The sequence below is a fragment of the Rattus norvegicus genome, chromosome 8, assembly GCF_036323735.1.
Source record: "Rattus norvegicus strain BN/NHsdMcwi chromosome 8, GRCr8, whole genome shotgun sequence".
NCBI lineage: Eukaryota > Metazoa > Chordata > Mammalia > Rodentia > Muridae > Rattus > Rattus norvegicus.
In genome coordinates, this window is record NC_086026.1 from 40,359,265 (window position 1) to 40,384,384 (window position 25,120).

At 39.8% G+C, this 25,120-nt stretch overlaps 1 long non-coding RNA gene across 1 annotated transcript; it reads right to left on the reverse strand.

Annotated features, from left to right (window-relative positions):
- Window positions 1–1,492: 1,492 nt before the first annotated feature.
- On the reverse strand, window positions 1,493–12,246 carry LOC134479973 (uncharacterized). Its single transcript, XR_010054045.1, has 2 exons — window positions 12,054–12,246; window positions 1,493–1,612 (listed from the first exon to the last, which is right to left on the reverse strand). It is a non-coding gene; the product is annotated as an uncharacterized LOC134479973 (long non-coding RNA).
- Window positions 12,247–25,120: the final 12,874 nt, after the last annotated feature.

A 25,120-nucleotide genomic window follows, 5' to 3' on the forward strand; every position in this document is an offset into this window, starting at 1 on the left:
AAACGTTCTATTCCTGCCATTTTGTGAAATGTCCAAAGTCAGAGGTAAAAGAAAACTCACCAGAATGCTGGTGCCAAAACCTTTAGACCCTCAAAATATAAGAATCAAGAACCAAGTAAGCTTCTTTACTTGCAAAATCCCAATTCCCTAGTATTTTGCTATTGCAACACAAGATAGACTAATATGCTTGCTACTGCTTAGATTTAGAATGTCTCCCATGGTCCCGTATTCTCTCACAATCACCTTACTGGTTTGAGGAGATTACGGAATTGTTAAGCAATATGGCCAAATGGAAGTGCTTTAGGTCATTAGAGCATGCTTGCAGATTGTAGAAGTCTAGACTACTTTTATTTCATGGTCATGAGGTAAAACCTTATTCACTAGTCCCTCGGGTTCACGCAATCATTTAAAAAGTCTTAAAATCTGTCAGCCAAAACCCTTTTTATTGTGGAAAAATCATTTTCATGCATTTATTAGAGTTTCAAAAAACCTGATTGTCGCTGTAATTATGGTGTTTGTATATCAATGGAAAGAGATGATAAATAAAAAAGACAGGTTCTGAACAGCACACCAGTTTTTCGTCATAGCTAAATCTTTCAGGGTTCAGACTGAATAGAATATGTACCCAGATATATATATCAGCTCTTATAAAATGTACCCAGGCTAAACAAGTCAAGATAAGGGAAAGGGTCAAAATAAAATGTCACCTTGCAGTAGAAATCACACAGAGAGAGAGAGAGAGAGAGAGAGAGAGAGAGAGAGAGAGAGAGAGAGAGAGAGAGAGGGGAAGGAGAGGGAGAGGGAGAGGGAGAGGGAAGAGGGAAGAGGGAAGAGGGAAGAGGGGGAGGGAGAGAGAGAGAGAGAGAGAGAGAGAGAGAGAGAGAGCGAGAGAGCAGGAGAGAGGTAAATAGGTAGTTAACACAAATCCAATATCCAGGAACTAAGAATTCTCAGGAACTAAAGAAAGAGAGCCAAGCACGGAAGAGAACAGATGTGAAGTAACAAATCAAGACAGACTCCACTATTGGAGAGACAGGTTTTTGCCTCAGGCCTGGTGCTTATTCTATAGTTCTTGTTGATTTCAAAACAAGAGTTATTGTGACTTCTGAGCCTTGCCTTGCTGGAGCAGGGAGGAAGGAAGAATGGACTCGGTAATTGGAAACCTGTGGTCAAATGGATGCCTGCCAGGAGATGGGAGTGGTAGCTGATAGGAAGACCATCCTGCGTCAAACATGAGGGGCAAATCATAAATACCTGTTAACAAGAGCAGAAATTCAATGGTGACATTATATGAATAAATGAAAGAGCACATTTGTTGTTCTGAGTTATCAATGGCTAAAAGAAGGGGTTGGAGACTTCTAAGTCTAATTATCTTCCCTAATAGTAAAAGATAATGGACATCCTTTTCAGTGAAAAAGCCATTATTAAACATAAGTCCCAAACTCTTGATCACTTTATCAATACAACATTGTCAAGGGAAAAATGACTAGAATTTAGTTAAATAACTTAATTCCCTTTATTTTCAATTCAGAACTGGAGAACATTTCATTCTGCAAAATGAAGCAAGTGCTTTAATGAGCTGAGCAGAGGGTGGTTTCTAGGCTGGAAGTGTCTGAAAAAGAAGAAACAAAGACAAAACATGTAGTTACACCTGTCACGCAGACAGAAGAAAAGAAAAATAACTAATTTGTTATGGGGCATCTTAAAAATAATATTTATTTTCTTAACTAATCCTTAAGAACATAACTGTAAGTGCTAATAGGGTAATGTGAGGTTCGGATACGTGCATACACTTATATATTATTTAAATCAGGTTTAAATTATCATTTCTTCATAACAAAACTCTCAAAACAAAACTTCATCCTTACCAGGTAGCTTTTTAAGTACTGGAAGGTTCTTTGTACACTGCCACAGGAGAAAAGGAATCGACAATCTTAACCAGCTGTGAACCTTGAGAGTTATAATAATGAGTAGCTAGCAAAGATGTACTTATTTTTCCAATAGTAGCTGGATTGTTATTAGAGTAACCAGCCAATTTCTGGGTGGATTTAAAGCTCACAAGTTGGAATTCATGCTTGTTACCCTTAATTGGGCCAAAAACCTGTGAATAGCTAAGTCATATGCCCTAGGGGATACCTACCACAATTGTTCGACTAAATGGACACAGTATTAAACTTTGTCCACAAGTTTAAAAAACCTGCATAAGATACAAACTCTACATTTTATCTTACACCATCAGCTTAGTATAATCTTTCAACCTTCACTAGAGAAGTTTTGTTTTGTAATAGACAGTGATTAATACAGAAACAACTCATAAATTTGTAGAAGAAATTGGGTAGTGATCAATTCTACATGGACACCTGTGTTACATTCCCATTCCTCGAGGCTTGGGAATCATCACAGAAGAAGGGCTGAAAGACTGTGGAAGCCAGAGGTAGTGACATCTGCTGCAAACCAGTATATGACAGACATGACGGGACCACTGCAGGCATTAACCACATAGCAGTTGTGACTGACACCATGAAAAAGGGAGCAGAGATCCCTTTTGAACATGTTAATCTTATTTATTTTGGATACATGCTTGTTTGTAAGATTGCTGGATCATGTGATAAACCCATAGATTACCTCTTTAAAGAAGCATTATCCTGTTTCCACATTACTGTGTCCACAGTAATGTCAACAGTGGTTACATTCATCTTTTTTTTTATAGTAGTCATAAGTGGAATTAACTGATATCTACTTTTGTTTTTGGTGCACACTGTGACTAGTTATTTTAAACATTGGTATGCATCTGTTGACCATTTCTATACCTTCTTTTAATGAATGCCTATTAGAGATTATTATCTAATTTTAATTACATTATCTGTGTCTATTCTTGAAAGTTTCATACATGCATATGATATATTTTGGTTATATCTTCTGCTACACTCCTCTAACTTCTCTGGATGTCTCAATACACACTCACCTCCTGATTTCTTATGCACTTTAAAAAATAATTCCTATTAGTGCTACCTGTGTGGCAGTGAGTGTGAGACCATCTACGAGATGAAACATAGGCAATAGATCAGATGTCACAGCACTGAAGTAAACTGACTCCCACCTTGAGTCATCAATTGAGCCAATACCTGGTAGGAGGACTATAATCTTTTAAGCCCCTGTCTTACTCACCCTGCAATGTCGGCTAACCTGACATGTTGAGTTCTTGGATAGGTTACCACAGGTGCCATGACTACATGGTAAAAACAGCAATGTCACAAACAGAAGGCACTATTTCCCACAAGGTTTCCATCCCTCTTGTGCTGTGTTCCTTGAGTCTAATATAAATGTCCCATCTGGTGTTGAGTACTCTACAGTTGTTCATTCTCGGTATTTTGACGAGTTGTGAGTTACTGTGGTCACAGCTATTCACTACGACAGGAAGCTTCTGTGAGGAGAGTGAAATGATGCAGAAATGAAAACTGTCTTAGCAAGATGTATCCATTTGTGCAACAGTAACATGAATGTTATGGAAGCTACCAACAACTTTCTGATTGGGTTTAAGACTCCTCCACAGAAGGAAACTCATCATGCCTGATCTTGAAAATCTAGCCAAGAACCCATGACCAAAAAGGTCACATAACCCAAGAGAGAACATTATACTGTTAGTTTGATAAACAGACCTACCATCCAACTGCCTTTAGAAACTTACCTTTATTACCCATTTAAAAATTACTTCAGGCAACATTTTCACTTTGAGGATAAAAACAGATGGAGCTTCGAATGATAATTGGAGTTTATGCCAAAACAATGGTCTTCTACAAATATTATATAATAGTATAACACTTTATAATAATCTTTGATACTGTACAGTTTCTGAAAAGAAAGATTATACACAAGGGAACAAATGTTCCACCAATGAAATGTTATAGCAATGAAACACACTGAACACCAGTGTATTTTATTGCTACATAGGAATACATCAAAATTTCTTCTTTCTTAGCTCCTCTTTTGGAAATTCATCATAGTGATATTTAAGTTATTAGTTTATTACAAATACTAAATTTAGAACACAGACCTTGTCTTTACTGTCACTAGATTAAAAATTGCTAGTGAATTAATTCACTGGTAAAAGAACAATATTTTCATCAAATGGTGCTGGGCCAGATACATAGTGAAATGGAAAGAGAAGAACTTCGACATTCACTTCACATCATCCACAAAAGTTTACTTAATATGATCATAGACTTATGAGATGAAACACATTCCATGAGCAATATTATAAAAAGAAATCATCAAAGCACCATTAAACCACAAATTATGCGTGCTAGATAACCAGGTAGGCTGCCCATAGATCTTCTTCAGTTTCTTTGTTCTCCAAGACCCAATTCAGTACTCTCATTCCCAACACAGCACTAGAACACCAGTGACAACCTTCCTCCCTAACGTATATATCTGCAGATGCAACAGATCATCTCCCTTCTAAACTCCTTCCCACCACTAATCACCATATCTCAGCCCCCAAACCAAGGACTATTTCTCCCAGGGCAACAGATAAGCTGAAGACAGACCTATACATCTCCTACTACTCTGACACCTAATCCTCTACTCTTATCCCCAGTCTCATCTCTAGCTCTGTAGCTTAAAATCTATGTTTCTCTTTCCTCTCTAACTCCATCCCCAAGACAGCACAATGACCTCCTCCTTCAACCTTTCCTTAACTCATCACAATTATCCAGTCTCCCACACCAGCTAACCAGGCCAGATAATATAAAACTGTCATACTCTCTGAAAATCCATACAGGAAACAAAAACCAAAGAACAAAACACACATCTACAAAGGCAAATCCAGAAATCAACATCTAGACCATTGATTAATTCCACACACAGATGCCAGAATAGCAGATTAATAACACAATCAACATCAGCCAGAAAAATAGATCTTCACCAGAGCCCAGCTATCCTACCACAACAGGCACTGAATAGTCCAACATAGATGAAGCACAAGAAAAGGACCTTCATGAAGATCATAGCAGTCTTTAAACAGTATATAAGTAAATTCCTTAAAGAATTCCATGAAATGACAAACAGAGAAAAATATAAACAAAACGTTTTAACACCGGAAATTGGAAAGGAAATTAATAAAGAAAAAAATTGAGGAAATATTGGAAATGAAAAATTTAGGAACTTGAACAGGGACTACAGAAGCAAGTTTCATGAGCCAAATAAAAGAGATGGAAGGAAGAATCTCAGGTGTTAAAGGTACAATAGGAAAAAAATGAATACATTGTTCAAAGAAAATGTTAACTCTAAAAACTCCTAACACAAAGCAGTCAGGGAATCTGGGACATAATAAAAAGACCAAACCTAAGAATAATAGGTATAGAGGAAGAAGAAGGATTTCAGATCAAAGGCTCAGAAAATGCTTTCAATAAAATAATAGAAGAAAATTTCACTAACCTAAAAAGTAGAAGCCTATAAAGTTATAAGAATCCTGTAGAACACCAAACAGACTGGGACAGAATTGAAATTCCATACAAATAAAAATCAAAATATTAGATGTACACAACTAGGAAAGGATATTAAAATCTACAAGGAATAAAGGAAAAATAAAATATAAAGGCAGACCTATTAGAATTATACCTGAACATTCAAGGAAGATTCTAAAAGCCAGAAGGACCTGAATAGATGTGGCACAGACTGGTAGAGACGGCTGATTCTATCCCAGATTATTATATCCAGTAAAACTTTCAATCATTAGAGATAAGGAAAACAAAATATTTTATATGAAGGCAAATTTAAGCAATAATTATCCATAAACTCAGTCCTACAGAAGTTACTAGAAAAATTCCAACCCAAGGAGGTTAGTTATATGCATAAAAGTATAGGAAACATAGTATATGTCAACCATATAAAAAGGAGAAAACACACACATTCACACACCACCGCCGCTGCCGCCATCACCATCATCACCACCACCACAATTACAGTAATCAGTAATCATCTGACACTGATATTTCTCAATATCAGTAGTCTAAATACCCCTAATGAAAACACAGATACTAAATGGGTATAAGACCTTGATCCATTCTTTTGCTGCATGCCAAAAACACACCCCAACATCAAGGATAGACACTACTTCAGTGCGAACAGTTGGAAAAAGATATTCCAAACAGATGGACCAAAGAAGCAAACTGGTGTAGGTATTTAAATATATAGATAAATAGATTTCAAACTAAAACTAATACAAAGAGATGGAGGAAGACAGTGCATATTCATCAGAGGAAAAACACAAATATTATATTTCAATTAACATCTATACCAAAGACACAATGTTACTAAAAACCACAAGGGCACCGAAGTTTGTAAAAGAAATACCAGTATAGCTTAAATGGCATATTAATTCTCACAAACTGATAGAAGATGACTTCAAACCCAACTCTTAGTAATGGGCAGATCATCCAGGAAAAAAAGAAGCCTAAACAGAGAAATAATGGGGCTAACATTTGGTATAAAACAAATGGATTTAAAAGATATTCACAGAATAGACTTTCTATTCTGTATCCTGTGGAACATTCTCTAAAATTGACCAAATACAAAGAAAGTCTCAACAGTTACAAGAAACTGGAAATGATTCCCTTTACCCTAACAGACCACCATTGATTAAAGCTGAATATCAACAACAACAACAGAAAAAACAAAATGCTTTCAAACTCATGAAATCGAGACATCTCTCTACTGAATGAAATAAGGAGGAAATCAAAGGTATTCTAAAATTTAATGAAAATGAATACATAGCATACCCACAACTATGGGATATAATAAAATTAGTGCTAAGAGAAATGTTCATAGTACTAAGTGCCTATATATAAAAAAAAAGAAATTAGAGAGATCTCATATGAGGAGCTTAATAGCACATCTGAAAGCTATACCTAAGAGGAGTGGATGGCAAGAAATAATCAAACCAAAACCTAAAATGGATAAAGTGGAAATAAAGAGAACAATAAAAATAACCATGAAACGGGGCTGTTTTTCTTTCTGAGCAAATGAAAGAGTTAGAACAAACCTTATCCAAACTAAGAGGCAGAAAGAGACTATCCAAATTAACAAAATCAGAAAAAGAAGGGGAAATGACAAGAGACACCAGAGACATTTAGAGAATCATAGGGACACATTTTTAAAACATATATGGCACTCAATTGGAAATTTTAAAAGAAACAGATGCAACTTACCAAAGTTAAAGCAAAATCAGATAAACCATTTAAATACGCCTATGTTGCCTATGAAATGGAAGCAGTCATAAAAGTCTCCAAAACTAAAAGAAGGAGGAGGAGGAGGAGGAAGAGGAGGAGGAGGAGGGGGAGGGGGAGGGGGAAGGGGGGGAGGAAGAGGAGGTGGAGTAGGGATGCAATAAGAAATAATTCCAGGCCAGATGATTTTAATACTGATTTCTACCAGGTTTCCAAAGAAGAGTTAATACCAATACTCCTCAAATTATTCCACAAAATAGAAACAGAAGGAGTACTGACATAATTCACTTTATGAGTTCACAGCACCCTGTGATGGTCATTTTATGAAGCCCTCACCTCATAAAGACTCACAACACAAAGATTCAATGAAGAAATAAAATTACAGACCAATATCCCTTGTGAACATTAATGTAAAAGGACTCAATAAAGTACTCACATACTGAATCCAAAAATAAATACATCAAAAACACCACCCACTATAGTCAAGTAGGCTTCATCCCAGAGATGCAGAGATGATTCAGCATATAAAAATCTGCCAATGTAATCTACCATATACATAAACTGAAAGAAAATAAAAATATAACTATGTCATTAGAAGCTGACAAAACCTTTGACAATATCCAACACCCCTTCATGATAAAAGTCCTGGAGAGATAAGTGATATAAGCAACATACCAGACATAATAAAGGCAATTTACAGCAAGCTTATAGACAATATAGAAAGGAACTCAAAGCAAATTCACTAAGGTCAGCAAAGAGACAAGGATGTCCACTGTCTCCATAGTTATTAAATATAGTACTTGAAGTTTTTGCTAGATAAATAAAACAACTGAAAGAAATGAGAGGGATATAAATAGGAAAAGGATGAAGTTAAAGTAACCTCATTTATAGATGATCTATCAGTGGACATAGTGATCATAAAAGCTTCACCAAGGAATTTTTACATCTAATAAACACTTTCAGACAAGTGACTTGATACAAGAATAATACAAAAACTTAGTAGCCCTCTTATATACAAATGACAAATTAAAAGAAAAAAAAAGAAAGGTTGAGCAAACCATGAGGACCAAACGAATAAGTTGTACTTCTCCATGGCCTCTGCATTTCTGCCTTCGTTCCTGTTTTTACTTCCCTGGATAATGTATTACAAGTTATATGGTGAAATAGATCCTTTCTTATGAAAGAAAATAAAATCAATCAATCAATCAGAGAAACGACTTTTTACAATAGTCTCAAATAATATTACATATTTTAGGGTAACTCTAATCAAGCAAGGAAAAGATTTTATGACATAAACTTCAAGTCTTTGAAGAAAGAAATTAAATATGAAGTCATAAGGTAGACAGATTTCTCATGCTCATGGGTTGATAGTATTAACATAGTAAAAATGCTCATCCTATCAAAAGCATTCTACAGATTCAATGCAATCCTGATCAAAACTCCAACAAAATTCTTTACAGAACTTGAATGGGCAGTTCTCAGCTTCATATGGAAAAACAAACAAACAAACAAACAAACAAATTAGGGTAGCTAAAACAATCCTGAACAATAAAAGAACTTCTGGAAGCCTACTATATCCTGATTTGGCATGTTGATCAATGAGGTAGTACTGAAGATCCATATATTAAGTCAACATACTTATGGATACCTGATTTTTTATAAAGAAGCCAGAATTACATAGTGGAGAAATAAAGCATCTTTAATAAACGGTGATGGTAAAACTGGATGTCTGCATGTAGAAGAAAGCAAATGGATCCATACTTAACAACCCTGGACAAAACTCAGGTTCAAGTGGATCAAAGACCTCAGTATATACACTGAAACTGATAGAAGAGAAAGTGAGATAAAACCTTGAAGGCATTTGCTTAAGAGACAGCTTTCTGAACAGAACATCGGTAATACAGACACAAGGATCAACAGTTAATAAGAGGAACCTCATAGAACTAAAAATCTTCTCTTAGACAAAGGACACCATCAATCAGACAAAATGGCAACCTAAAAACTAGAAAGAGATTTTTACCAACTCCATATCTAATGCTGGCCCAATACCCAAAATATATGAATTACTAAAGAAACTAGGCATCAAAAATAAACCCAAAGAATCCAATGTAAAAACCGGGTGCTAAAGTGTCTTTTATTCTCCTATAGTAATTGTCTCAGAGGCTTACTGTCTGTCTCTGCTACCCTAAGCCTAGTCCTGGCTTCTCTCTTGGTCTCTGGGTCATTCTGTCTTTTCATGTGTCTAGCTTGTTCTCGCCAACCTGTCTCTGTAAAACTTTTCTGGTAAAATTGTTTCCTCTTGGTGTTGTCACTCATGTAGCTTCCCCTTCCTCTCTCTTTTTGTGAGGATTAGGCATATCCTATTCTGTCAAATCTTTCTTTGATTCATCACTTTGTCTTCCATTCAATTAGACATCATTTTCAAACATGGTGCTTTCTTCTACAAACCAACTTTGCCTTCATTGTTTGGGTTTAAATGTGTTCTAAGGGCATGTCTGTACTCTAGCCAATGGCGTTATAGGTATGTGACAAGAGCTGATCCTCACCACAACTAGAAATAGTTTTTTTTTCACTAAATAGTATAATCTCAGGGATTATAATGTGACTAAACTATCCTGTAACAACCAGAAACATATCTAAACAGAGAATTCTCAATAGAAAATCTCAAATGGCTGAGAAACACTTAATGTTCACATCCTTAGCCATCAGGGAAATGCCAAACAAACCTACTTTGAGATTCAACTTTTCACCTGTCAGAATGGCTAAGATCAAAACCATAAGTGACAGTTCATGCTGGTGAGAGTGTAGAGAAAAGCAAATACTCTTCTATTGCTGGTTGGATTGTAATGTTGAACAGCAACTATGGAAATCAATATGGTAGTTCCTTGAAATTTAAGAATGAATCTACCTCAAGACCCAGTTATGCCATTTTTCAATATATACTTAAAGAACACTTCATCGTATCATAAGGACACCTGCTTAACTATATTTGTTGGGGCTGTATTTATAATATTCAGAGACTGGAAATAACCAAGATGTTACTCAACAGAAAATGAATAAAAAAATAAATAGTACATTCACACATTTGAGTATTTGTCTGCTGTTATAAAAACCTGACATCATGAAACTTGCAAGCAAATGGATGGAACTAGAAAAATCATCCAGAGTAAGGTAACCCAGATTCAGAAATATAAATATGGTATATATTCACTTAAATGGGATTTTAGTTATTAAGTAAATAATTACCAAGCTACAATCCAGGATATATTGTATGAGAAAAGAATCTGTCTTCAATTCATAACCTAAGAAAATCATCAAGGTTTGTGTTAATTTTTTTTCTAGATTGGCCATTGGAAGAAGTATAAACAATGACAAATTGGGATAAATCAAAACTTGAAACTTTTTCATTGTAAAACAAACCTATCGAGTCAATCAAAAGATAAGCAATAGGTTGGAAGATAAGTATTTGTAAAGCACAAATCTGATAAAGGACTGCTTCAAGAATTTACAAAGAATACTTGCAGCCTAGTTCCTGAAAAAGAAGCAATTTAATTTTTAGAAGGAGGCAGAGTTTGTGACAGATATTGCTCCTAAGAGGCCCCAAATGGTAAAGAAGCACATAGGAAGATGCTCAAAATATTATTAATCAGAGAAATGTAAATTAAAACCACAACAAAATATCACTTCATATCTACTAGACTGGCTATTATAAGGCAGAAAGATGTTTACAAAGATAGAAAAATAGGAACCCTGATATGTGGAGTGGGGATGCAATACACTATAACCACTTTGGATAAGTAGTCTGTAAATTTCTTTAACAGTGAAAAATACGATTTATCACAATCTAACAATTCTACTTGTATGGATATATCTTACACAGAGGGAACATGTCAACAGAATGTGGCCTGCATGTGGATGTTCATAGATGTTTAAGATAGAGTTATTGATGTTAAGTGAAACTTGAAATGAAGTAAATGCTTTAACAACTGGTAAATAGGTAAGTATTCATATTTATCCTGCTATATTCATTTGATTCATTAATAGAAAGGAAGGACCTGACGGCATATGCTATGGCAATGATGAACCTCAATCCTTGTAGTACATGAAAAAAGAAGCAAGACAACACCTATTGCCTGGTAAGTGTGAGGTAAGTGTGAAGAGGTTAGGTAGTGTTCGCTTGGAGTAGGTGGCGTGAAGTGTGGATTAGATAGTTGGACCTTCTTGGCAGAGTAACCGTGCTTTATAAATGATTGGTGAGGCTTCCATCACTTGGGAAGCCTGGTAAAAGTTAGTATATTTCTATATTGAAGATTTTAAAAAATTATTCATGTGTAGGTATGTGTATCTGCATGTTTGTATGTGCATGCATGTGTGGATAACTAGGGAGGTCACAAGAGGGCATTGGATCCCCTAGGGCTGGAATTATAGGCAGCTCATGATCACCATGACTCGGACCAACAGCCAGATATCCAAGAAAATTCTCAGCAATCGTCTAGCATTCATGGTGTTTCAAAAGCCAGAGACCTTGAACCAGACCAATAACCAGTTCCAATAAATATTTGCATATAAAACTATTTGCACAAAACAAAACATACAGTGTTACACAATGCAGTTTGCAATGTCACTTTAAATGAACAAAGACTGAGTCTCCACTCAGTGGGATAGATAGCAGAACAGAACTACAAGTGCACTTGCCAGAGAGAGGCAGAACAAGAGATATTGAGGTGCAGCAGCTCGGGGCTTGCACAGGTTCTGCTTGTAAACATGCTACCCAACTGTAAGATCTCCCTGGCTCTGAGCCATGTTCATGTCTGTGGTCTGTGCTACCTCCAGGGTCTGTGTTGATATCTGTGGTCCATGCTCCCACTGGAGGCCATGTTGATGCATGTAGTCTGCGTCACTGCCAAAGGCCATGTGGATGTACAAGCCATCATGAGGTCTATAGGCCATGCTGTTACCAGAAACCATTTGTAAGTCCATAATATGGGCTGCCACTGCCTTCTTTGGCAGTGGTCTCCAGGATGAGTGCAGGGTCACAGTTGAGATTTAGAAGGCTTCTATGACATGGAAGGCTTCTATGACAATTTCCACCCTGGCGCGTGGAAAAGAAACAGTCCAGATAGGAAGCTATTGAAGAGAGGTCTTTAAAAACATGATAGGGCTGCTGAAATGTAGCTTTTCAGTTGATGGCTTTTGGCAGGGGGATAAAGGGGAGGACCCAGTTATCCTTAAGGGGCTGGCCACTAGGAGTTTGACTATGCTTCAGTGAGTACATGGGCAACACAACTGGACTTGGTGTGGTTTTCTTTATTACTTCTTCTATTTTTGAGGGAGTGAGGGGGAGGGAAAGGCACAAGCATGAGGAGATTGGACCTGGAAGGACTGGGAAGAGAGTGTAATCAGGTGCATTGTGTGAAAGTCCCAAATAATTAATACAAAGTATTACGTTTTTAAAAAACTCTAGTTTTGCTTGTAGATTTAAGACACAGGCTCTGAATCAACAAATCTGAACAAAAAAGGACCCCATCTTTTTAACAACATGCCTTTTCACCTTCTGTCTTGTGCTTGCAACAACACAGATGCTTCGATCAGATTTCAGCTGGTGAAGACCAGTGTCACTGGCTGTGCTGAGTTCCTGGGTGAGGACGCTGGTCTCAGCATCCTAGCAATCCTTATTTGCTGGCGCTAATAGATACATTTTGCCTCTAGCAAAAAGTCTGCGAATAGTTAATAGGAATAATGAGCTGTAGCAGAGAATTAATGGCCTCTTTATTAGGAGAGATGGAGTCCAGTGTTCAGTATTCTTGAATAGAAAAAAATTGTTTTATAGGCAGAATTAACTGGAGAGACCTTATTTAGCCAATTTTAAGGTAATAAGATTTGGCTTCTAAATGTCAGTAAGTGCAGAGAGGAAGAGTTTAGGTAAGATTTGAAACACTTGTGTGGCACTTCTTCAGTTACTGAAGTTGCTTAACTTGGTCTCTGTAGCAGATGGAAAGGTGACTCCTTACATGTCTTACCAAACAGAAAACAAAACAAAACAAAAAGCAACCTGTCAGGGTGCGTCTGAGCTTTCTTTTGGCTTCTTTTTTTCTTGTGTGGTAGCTCTAGCCACCACCTCCAGAGATGCTGGAATAATCTAGGCATCAAAGTTTAATTTCAATATCATGAATGGCATCATCTGGGCAAATGACCCTTACCTACTTCACTGTCAACATGAACTGTATTTAGCATATGCCCTAACACTGCTGAGTCTAACCCAAGACGGCCTGTTTCCAGGGCAATTATATTTGAATATTTGAGGGATGCTACTAGTGTGGTCCAAGTGGGCCCTGAGAGCTTACTTACCAGAACCTTAATACTCAGTGAAAGAGTATTGGGAGGAGATCCCTAATGATAAATGATTGTTATAGTGTCAGTGTGTCAATTATTATGAGTATAGTCTTGTGAAAATGGGTTAGGTCTTCCCTGGTAGTCTCTCTGTCTTACCCCCATGCCATCTGCCATGATGAAGAAGCATGGAAGCCTTTCCTAGGTGTGAACCTTTTAGTCTCCATGCTCCTCTCTATGTCTAGAATGGTGGGACAGAAATTAATTTCCCTTATATTGTGCCTACTCTGCAGGTTTCTGTTATAGAAACATGGACTATATCGAGACAACAAGAAATAGGAAAGCAGTGTTTCAGCTGACCGTTGTGTAGGGTTATGCCATAAGCAAAGACCTTTCTGTCAGTCACAGATTCCTTCAATTGACCTAAGACCAGATGAACAGGGCCCTGGAGAGAAGGCTGAGCAGTTCAAAGCTCTTGCTGCTCTTTTCATCATGCCTAAGTTCAGTTCCCAGCACCTACATGCTGGCTTACAACTGTCCCATTCTAGAGGATCCAACACCTTCATCTGGCTTCTGTGGGTCCTACACACATGTGATGCACATGCATACATGTAAGCAAGCACTTTTACATGCACAATAAACATACATCATTATTCTGAAAAAAGAGCAAATAGCAATAATGCACAGAGTATAATGGATAAACTACATCAAGAGATTCTGAACTTTGGGAAGCAATTTGAAAGCATGAGAGCTAGGATACAAAAGCTGACCTGCAAGGAATGGGGCAATGCCCAGGAGAAGAAAAGTCTTGAAAAGAAAATCGTCACTTGGGCATCATTCATGACAATTTTATAAGCCAGTAACTGTTGATAAAATTAAGGTTTTAATAAATACCATCACTTTTTAATTAAATTATTTGATTTTTTTTACATTACAAAATGTTGTCCCCTTCACAGTTCTCCCTCCCCAAGTTCTTCACCCCATTACTCTTCCCCTTTGATTCTGAGTGCTTCACCACCCATTTACCTACCTCCGCATCAGCCTTGCCAGGATCCCTCTTCCTGGGGCATCAAGATTTACAGGGTTAGGTGCATCCTCTCCCACTGAGGCCAAATAAGGCAGTCCTCTGTTACATATGTGCCAGGGGCCATGGGCCAGTCCACGTATGCCCTTTGATTGGTTGATTAGTCTCTGGGGTCCCCAACAAATGATTGGCTACATCTGTATCTATACCTGTCTCAGTCTATATCTGTCACAGTCAGCTGCTGGTTGAGTCTTTCAGAGAACACGCTAGGCTCCTGTCTGTAAGCACAGCATGGCATCAGTAATAATGTCAGGGTTTGGTGCCTGAGCATGGGATGGATTCCACGTTGGACAGCCACTTGATGCCCTTTCCTTCTGTCTCTGCTCTATTTTTGTCCCTGCATTTCCTCCAAAATTAATTAAACTTTCCCTCTTTTCAGGTTTATATACTTGTTTTGCTTAATCTCTTAAAATTTTCTCCAAAAAGCATAAGCATATAGTTTCAGGCACTGTTCATAGAAAAGAAGGTATCTTTATACCCCTCTCACACATGTACAAACAAATCCATGTACAATCAAATGTCTCTCTCTCTCTCTCTCTCTCTCTCTCTCTCTCTCTCTCTCTCCATATGTCTTTGTTTGTCTGTCTCTCTCTCTCATACACACACACACACACACACACCACACTCATTCTTGTATCTGAGTCTGTCGGGTAAAAAGACTCATGAAGTTTGAAGGAGCAATGATCTCTGTGCCTTCAGAGTGGTCCAAAGGGATAAGGAGCATCATGTGCATATATGATCACACCCTTAATATATCTTTTGCCAAATACAGAGAGCAGATCTGGGATGTCCCCTAAGTTCCAAATCTTGGTCCTCATTTTGGTGCTATAGCAAAGTGGTAAGGGATAGTGGGAGGCATGTGCTTAAAGGACATTGTGGAATTCTGGTTCTTTCTTTCATGCCTGTCCTCTCTGCTATGGTGTTCTTCCTTACAAAGCCATCAACAATGGGGCCAAGTGACCATGGAAGGGATTCTTTTAACTGTAAACTAAAATAAGCTCCTTTCCTCTTCTGAGATGACTTTTCCTCAGTGAGTTCGGTTCTGTTTCTGTGATAATGGCGATTGAATGTGTCCTCTCAAGCACTAGGCAAGACCAGTACCACTGAGTGGAATTGCTGGCCTTTATTTCTCTCTTAAAATTTGCAACAGGGACTTGCTAAATTGCTCTGGCTGGCCTTGAACTCACTCTTTACTCCAGGTTGGTCTTGGATTAGGAAGCCTCCTGCCTCAGCTTCCTGATTAGTTGGGATTACATGCTACACCACTAGTTCAGCCCAAGGATTTTTTTCCATCTTTATTAAATTGGGTATTTCCTATTTACATTTCAAATGTTATTCCCTTTCCTGGTTTCCAGGCCAACATCCCCCTCACCCCTCCTCCTCCCCTTCTCTATGGGTGTTCCCTCCCTGTCCTCCCCCCATTACCACCCTCTCCCCAAGAATCCTGTTCACTGGGGTTCAGTCTTGGCAGGACCCAGGGCTTCCCCTTCCACTGGTGCTCTTACTAGGATATTCATTGCTACCTATGAGGTCAGAGTCCAGGGTCAGTCCATGTATAGTCTTTAGGTAGTGGCTTAGTCCCTGGAAACTCTGGTTGGTTGGCATTGTTGTACATATGGGGTCTCGAGCCCCTTCAGCTCTTTCAGTCCTTTCTCTGATTCCTTCAACTGGGATCCCATACTCAGTTCAGTGGTTTGCTGCTGGCATTCGCCTATGTATTTGTGGTATTCTGGCTGTGTCTCTCAGGAGAGATCTACATCCGGATCCTGTCGGCCTGCACTTCTTTGCTTCATCCATCTTATCTAGTTTGGTGGCTGTATATGTATGGGCCACATGTGGGGCAGGCTCTGAATGGGTGTTCCTTCTGCCTCTGTTCTAAACTTTGCCTCCCTATTCCCCCCCAAGGGTATTCTTGTTCCCCTTTTAAAGGAGTGAAGCATCTGCATTTTGGTCATCCTTCTTGAGTTTCATGTGTTCTGTGCATCTAGGATAATTCCAGCATTTGCAGCCCAGGAATTTTTATTCTAAGAGCAGGAAGCTAATAGATACAGAATTAAAATGTACACAAAGAACAAAGCTAACTGCGACACAGTTTCAAATGTTAGCAAAGGTATGGGAGAATGGAGTTTTCAGAACTGTTTCACAGATTCAAAGCAACTCAATGATATGAAATCCCAGCGAGATGTCAGAGACCCAGCAGAGTGCAGTTTAGCTGGCAAATAGGGCAGCTGGTAGGAGTGAGGCTTGCAGGGAATCAGGGGCAATCCCAACGTCTATGAGAATAAACGAAATGGTCAATGTTGACACCATCTTCACAAAGTCCTTAGCATGAGGTTTTGTGAGTAGGTATGTGACACACCATGGGGAGCCTGGTCGGTGGCTTTGCATGTCATGGATTTGGATGGAGAGGGAGAGGTTTGAACTGGGAAGTTATTGGTACCACGGAGATCATGCTACTACTGACTGAGCAGAAAATGTTTTGGAGTGAGTTGAGAAGGGATAAACGGTGGCTGTAGCACTCCAGGCTGTAGATCAAAGCTGGCCTCTGGACTCTGTGAGTGATAGTAAGGATGAGAGAATGCAGATGTGTAGTTTTGTAAGCAGGACCATTTCTGACTTACAAGGATGCTGATGCTCTGAACAGGATTCAGGCTGAGGCATGGGTTAGGAGACTTTCTTAGTTTCTCCACATAGTCTGTGTACCTCATCTCTACCCCTACACGTCTCACAAATTTTACTTTATCTCTCAAAGGAAAAGTGAAAGCAAGCTTCCTGCCTCTAGGTAAGCTCTTCCCAACAAAGACTAGAAAAGGTACTCCATTGGCAGTGTCCCCTTTGAGACCACTATCTCCAAGGTGTGCATCAGGCCTGAGGCCTAGCCATGTTCCAGTGTACATCTGACTAGTGAATGAACTTCATGTGAATGTTATGTTACTCAGAGCTGCTCTGTCTTCTTCATCAGACTCTGTCAGGACTGAAACAACCTGTCCCCACTTCTGTCTCCTCAGAAACAACTACAACTAACATTAACTAGACTTTAGACTTGAATCCTTGTGGTGTGATAACACATTCAGCGTGTGTCCCAATGCAGTCTGGTCACCTCCACTTATGCAGCCTTCTCTCATCTGACAGATTAAACCCAGGTAGGGCAACAGACTTCTGTGACAGTTTCGAGAGAGAAGGAAATGAATTGTTCTGTGCTCCCTCCAACAAAGCTTCCGTTATCCAAAGAACTCCCCTAGCAAAACTAGAAAGTTAATCATATTTATCTTGTTACTCTCGAGAGCTACCACGGTACCCTTGAACTGCTTGTCTTTGGGGGGTTATAATGACAGAAGGAGATGGCAATACATTCTCGGACACAAATGGCGTTCAGGTATTAGGCTCAGGTTTTCAAGGGCTATGAAGAAGGTACCACAGAGGTGTCTGGCTTTGAGGGAAACTCGTAGAGATAATCAATTTGATCACACAGGCAAGGCACCGAGGTATTTGTCAAAATGCCAGGGTTATGGATAGCCCCAATATATTCGCTTTTCAAAGCATTAGTCTTTTTAAAAGCCTATCTCTAATATGACACCGGACACAGTCTCTTTTCTTCCCACCACAGATTTTCGTTTGGAAATACATAGAGACTTCCTGCCCAAAGGGAGCTGCTTGTTTTTGTGTCTGTTTATTTTAGAAAGGCATGAGGAAGGCTTGGGTAATGAGTGCATTCCTTCTCTGTGTTAAACTTCAGATCCAGCTGAGGGACAGGACCGAGTGCTGGAGTCTAATGAGGTCCAGGCACCTCCTGCTGGAGCTGGCCAAAGCAGCTTCTCCCTTATTTTCCTCCTCCTCACAGAAGCCTTGAACTAACCAGTGGCCCCGGTGCTCTTTCCTGAGGACAAAAACTGCAAGAACCTTGATCCTTTAGTACTATGCTAGTGCATCTTGATCTAGTGCATAAACTCCAAACTCGGAGTTTAATTTAAAATAGAAAAGAGAGGTGATTAATGCTATCTGAAATGACACAGTAGCCATGAGGCTAGTGTGGTGGATTTGAGTGGCAATTTTTCCATTAATCTCTAGGAAACAAGAATCACTGAGGATTATGGGGATAACCAGAGTAAAAAGAAGCACTATGTATAGGAATTCTTAATGTAAAAACTGATGACCTGAAAAAACAAAAAAAGACCAAACCCCCTAAGTGAAAGGCTAATATCCCCTGGGTGCTTGTTATTTGGGCTTCTGTGGATTTCAGAGCAGAGCCCTTCTCTTTCGGTTATGAGGCCCCATAGCACTGCTTTCTAATTCCATTCGGCTTCTGTCCATATTTGCTTCTGTGTGGCAGGGCGGATCCTTTCTTTAGCCCCAGTCACTGTACTCCCCTCCCACCTGGCAGCATTTCCTATCTGCTTGGCAAGTTTGAATTTCAGGCTTCTCTAAGTAATTACACAAGACTACTTCACAAATGCCTCTCCAGTTCTTCTGAAGCTTAGGTTAGGATCTAGTTTGTTCTATAGTCAGTAGCAGATGTGCAATCTCGGACAAATATTTACAATTAGGAATCTCAATTCCTTCTAGTGTTATGGCTATAAAACAATACATGATAAGCTCTGGGCACCAATGTAAATAATTACATGTATCAGCTCATTGTGTTTGTTCTATAATTTTCAGGAAGATGTCCTAAATCTATTTTACAGATAAGAAAATTGAGGACCAGCAAAGTAAAAGGACTTACCGAGATATACAGAAAATTGTTCTGAGGCTAATGCCGGTTGTCAACTTGACTACATCGGGATTCATCTAAATTCCAAAGTACCCGGGCACTCTGTGTGGACTTTTCTTGATGAGATGATTTGTGGTAGAAAGACTCATTCTAAATCTGGGCCACAGCTTCGAGTGGAAACCATTTAAAAGACATGGAAGAAGGAAGCTTTCACCTTCGCCCTCTTGCCCCATCTTTACTGGCAAGTTCATCTATCCTGATGCTGAGAGATCCCTTTAACTGTATGAGAACCTACTTCTAGATTCCAACACAGTCTGAAGACCAGCGGCTCCCCCACATCCTCTAACACTCTAGTACAAGGTTCGCACTGTGGAGACAACTAGTCCTTGCACTGAACCAGATGTTTGGCCTTCCCCTTAATGTAGCCACCACTGGAATCACTGGATTATCAGACAGGCAGGCAGGCAGGCAGGCAGGCAGACAGACAGGCACACATACACACACAATGGCATAGTACTGATATTGGACAACATGGCTTCCCCCCTGACTTTTTCCACATAGCCATAACCCTTCTATAAAAGCTATCAGCATAGTATGCATAAAGGAATGCTCACACAAGATACTATTTTGTCACCTTGACCAAAGGGGGAAAATATGTATTTAAAGGTTCATCATATCACTTCTGTGTAGTGTGCCTGTTTTTAATTTTTTTCTATTTTTTGCTGCCCCATCCTTCTTCTTAGCAGATCCTCTGGCATCCACATACATTGCACAATATAATATTAAGGCCTGGCTTGAGTACGTGTGAGCTGCTCCGCGCATCTGGCTGGGTCAAGAAGCTCTTGAGCTGATTTTGGGGAAGAGATTAAGGATCTCTGGATGATCCAGTTAAATTACTTATGTAACAATGAGATTTATAATAGATGTTGTCAGCTAAATTTTTGTAAGAAAATGATGCAATTAGTGTAAAAGTCATTGGTAACTGATCACACACTCCTGAAGCAGAGTTCTGTCCATCTCTGCTGGGGAAGAGATGACATATTTGGAATATTAATTCATTATTAGCAGCTCTGCTCCTAGTCCTACCCAGTAGAGTGATTGGGGTAGCTGGTATTCCTGTCCACATATAAGGGATCACTTGATCACCTGAGCTCAGTCGGTATTTTCTATGTATACCCTCTAGGGGAACTGCACCAGAGAGCCAGTGGCAAGCATCTGATGTCAACCAGAAGTGAAGGATGTAAACAGGCTGTGTTCAGGTTCCCGTAGAAACTGAGAGGCCAAACCTACTCCATCTTGGGTCAGGTCTACTTTTTAAAAGAAAAAGAACCTGAGAACTTGGTCTGCAGCTGAGCCCACACTGCCCTACGTACCAGGAAGGACCCCATGACTTGTCCTTGGCCTGTATGCCAGTTACTCCCTAGCTTCTTCCTAGCAACAGCTAATCAAGATTGGTCTAATTGTTTCAAATGTACTTTCAGACAGTTTGTGATCTCTCATGGTTTTGCTTCAGAGCACCCCCCTGTCTGCTCACAATAGTCATTCAATAAGATGCTTTCCCGGCTGGGACTCCCCCCACCCCCAATTGCTAGCTTTCCCCTATAAAACCTTGTCGCACTGAGGACTGAGCACTTCACCAGGGCCAGCAGTGAGTGAGCCAAAGCTCAAACTTGAATAAAAAGACCCTAGGGTGATTGCATCAGAGTCGTCTCCTTGGTGATCTTTTGGGGCTTACAAACAAGGCACAGCAAAACAACAGCTACATCTATATGCCAACACATTAAACAGTCAGAGAATCTCACACAACAAGTTCTGATCGAGTATTGTTAATGAAAGCAGAGAGCAAGGCAGCAGGTGGGTACTATATTGCACTTACTTTAATATAACGTGGTGGGGGAGGGGCAGTAGGGGACCGAAACCAGGAAAGGGGAGAGCCAGGGGAGACAAGTGGAGGACAGGAGAAGGAAGGGAGAAAACTGATAATGTAAAGGCCCAGAGCACATGGCCAAAGGTAAACTTTGTCAGCAGACTCAAATCCTGAGTTTTCAGGAAGCAGGAGGACAGGAGGAGAAGCAACATCAGTCTTAACTCCCCATTGCAGAACATAGGAAGGTAATAATAATTAGACTTGCAGGGGAAGAAGTGTGCATGCACATTCCCCAACAAAGGTGACAAAGGATAATGTTGAGTCCCACCCCACCCCCACCCCCAGTTCTTCTTTCCCTCCTTTCAAAAGCAGCCCTCCAAAATGCAGGCGTTCCAAAATGCAGCTTTTCAGGTTGGATAAACTGGTTCCCAGGGATCACCGCATTGTTTTTGATGGTGTAGAAATAGAGTTGCCTCTGTTCCATCAAAGGCACAGTGCATGCTTGCCTCGTTTATGAATCTGAATTGGTAATTAGTTTAGTGTTTCCCAGTAGGCTGGGGTGTGTGTGTCGGGAAGGTGGGTAAGTGAGCCCAGCAAGGCTCCAGCTAGTATCCTCTCCAGCAGTCTCTTCTAGAAAGCTCCAGAAGGAGGAAGAGCTCATAACAGGTGTGGGCTTATCAGTGTGATAACCTAGAAGTCCTATGCAAATTAGCAAGCAAGAGAAAAGTAACCAGAGTGTTGGGGAGTAAGCATTTTTAAGGCAATTTCTATCATTAGCTATTGTTCTGGTTGTTATTGTAAGTGCCATTGAAGACACATCTACCACCTGGCCAGAGGCTTTGGACAGCATTCTAAGCACTTTGCATCAATGGCTCTCTAGCCCTGTCACATTTACTCTACTGTTCACTTGCATGCCTCAACCACCGCTGCCTGAACCTCTCAGCTGCTAGCCTTCCTGTGAGACACTTCCCACACTGCATCAGCCTCATATAACCACTCCTGGGCCTACTCTTCTCTTTGTCTCCTCTCAGGTATGCTCACTAGGTATTAATCACACCTCCAGAGTCACCCTCCTTGGCATGGCTTCCCTCTCCAGGAGTCCTTGCCTTAATATGGGCCTGTGGACCCACCTCACCCCTGACTATGGAGGCCAGAAAATATAAACAGATCCCACAATTTTGTGCATATGCTCTTTCTAAAGTGCTCACCTGGCATGGAACGTCTGAAAGTCATACAATTAGGTCTTTGGCATTTTGAAAAAAGTTGTGAAAATGAATCTGCCAGGTAAATGTTTTTTCAAAATTTGTTCCAAAATTATGTCTTTTTAAAAAATTTTAAAATATATTTGATGTGTGCCTATGGGTGCCATAGGGGAGGCCGGTTGATAACTTTCAAGAGTTCTTCCTCTGCTATCACATGCAGGCCTTGGATGGAATTCAGGGTGATAGCCTTTGTTACCTCGTTTCCTATTTTACTGGTACCTTTTAATAGACACCATCGATTACTGTTCTACAATTTACCATCTAGATCTTGAGACAAGGTGTGGGAAAACTTTAATGCTGAACTATCATGTGTGTGAGAGGAGACTTCACAGGGGTGTGAGATTCACTGCTCTGAGTTCAGAAGCTAGGGCCACAGGTGCTGAAAACCCTCAAAGTATGACTGGTTTTATTGGAGGGGCAGCTGCAAAGCCCATGGAAAGATAGAGTTTGGACATGTGGTCATATAACAACAGAATGAGAGGATTGGCTCTTCATCACTCGGGAAGGCACTTAAGATGTTACTGATACCTGAAACTAAATCAAGTCTACTTCTAGTTGTACTGTTTCTACACAGACACACACAGACACACAGACACACAGACACACACACACACACACACACACACACACACACGTGCACATGCACGTGTGCAAGATAAAAAGAAAATCCTTTAGGACCTAGGAACTCACATTCCCTTTTCAGCTTTTATACCAGGCATGAGAAAATCTTTGTTTTGCAAATGGCGGTCTCAGTAACCAGGGCTTCAGTTTTGTTTCCCTCAATAGCACTTCATTGGGTGAAGAGTGGCAGAGTGTCACCTTTAGAATCACAGAATTTGCTCAAGCACCACTAGATTGGAGGCAGCTTGGTATGCCATCTCTTCAACTCTGTCTTGTTTCCCAGAACCCTGTGGCCTGGATTTCACTGCCTTGATGTTTTTGAAGTTCCGCTCTGCCTTTCATCCGTTCTATCTCATTTACAAGCTCAAGTTATTTGACCTGTAACTGGTTATACTATTATAATTCTGAGATCCATAAAAGAACCATATACCTAATACAAGCTTGCAGAGTTCTTTCTAGAAGATTCTTTTGCACCTGCTTCACTAGGGTCAATATTATTTTCAGCTTTTGATAAGACCAGTTTGAATGACCTTGAGATATCCCTTGTCTGGTGGCAAGTTCCACAGCATTAGAGTTTGGACTGGAAACGTCGATCTGGGTGGTAGTAAGGTGTCCTTAAATTCGGCTGTCCTGATTATAAATGCAGAATCTCTGAGGATACTAGATACAGCAAGGCTCTGCCTACCATCCTCTACTTAAAAGCTTTAGCAGTAGGTAGTTTAAAAATGTGATGCAAACAAGAATGTGAACAGATGTGAGGATATGTCCCACTCACGTCAGTGCCAGGGACATGATCAGCATTTGCAAATTCCACTCTGGGCTGCAGCGTAAATCCAGAGGGAGGGTGGTAGCAAAAGGCAAGAGGGACCTAGGAAGAATTCTGAAGTTAAATCATGGAAGAGGCAAATAAATAGCTTTAGACTCTAGATGATCATCTCCTCAGAAGGTGTCCTATAGGGACAGATTTATTCACCCTGCATTGAAGCCAAAGGTAACAGAAGCAACCCTGACATACAAATGTTATTTCCTAAGGTGTGGTAATGGTAGGCACATGCTATTTCTCACAGAACACTACTATATTTTCTCTTAAATTTTTCTTATTAAGTTGAAATATCACACTTATAGATTAAAATATCACAATTATTTTAGCTTTTATGAGATCATAAATCAGTAGGGAAAGAAATAGTTGTCAGATCATGTGTTCTGGTTTCTAGAATAGGAAATTTATAGTCCCCGTAGCCGGCAAGCTAAGGCTCTGACAAGATCTGTCTGAGTGAAAATGAAGAATTTCTGTTTAAGGCCTAGCTCTTTTCTGGTAGGAAAATCAGGATAAAAGGATGCCAATGGTTTGTTTCATCACATCTAGTTCTCACTGCTACATGCATGACAAAAAATGACTATAACCATGTTCTTCTGTTTTGATCTCTCACACCATGATTTATAAAGTGCTTCTGTGCACATTAGGGTGACACACAGACCTGGAGGATGACAGCATGGCTGCAGTATGAACTGTCTCTCATTGTCCCAAGATTTAAATACTTGGTTCCCAGGTGCTGCTGTTACTTTGGGAGTGTAGGAAAATTTTAGGACTTGGTGCTTCATTGAAGGATGTAGTCCAGGCAGAGCAAATGATGCATGGCTATTTCCTGTCTCACTGCTTCCTGCTTCACCAGAGAACCCAGAAAGCTGTCATTCTTTCTCAGCCATAGTGGGATGACCCCCTTAACACTATGGGCCAAGTAAACTCCACTTTAAATGCCTCTCTCATGAGCATTTTGCTCTAGCCACACGAAAACTAAGATGGGAATCATTTTGCTCATTTTACAGGTACAGAAATTATGGACGGCCAAGTAGAGACTTGTGTAAGGATGTAGGATGAGTAAACACTTGTTCAAGACAGATGGCAGATCTCCTGTTTTAGGAGATGGTCTGCTGAGGCAATTCTTCACAATGATTATAGGACTTTGAAAAGTCTTTCTTGCCCTGGAGACTACTGCAGAAATATCAGGATAACAGGGGGAA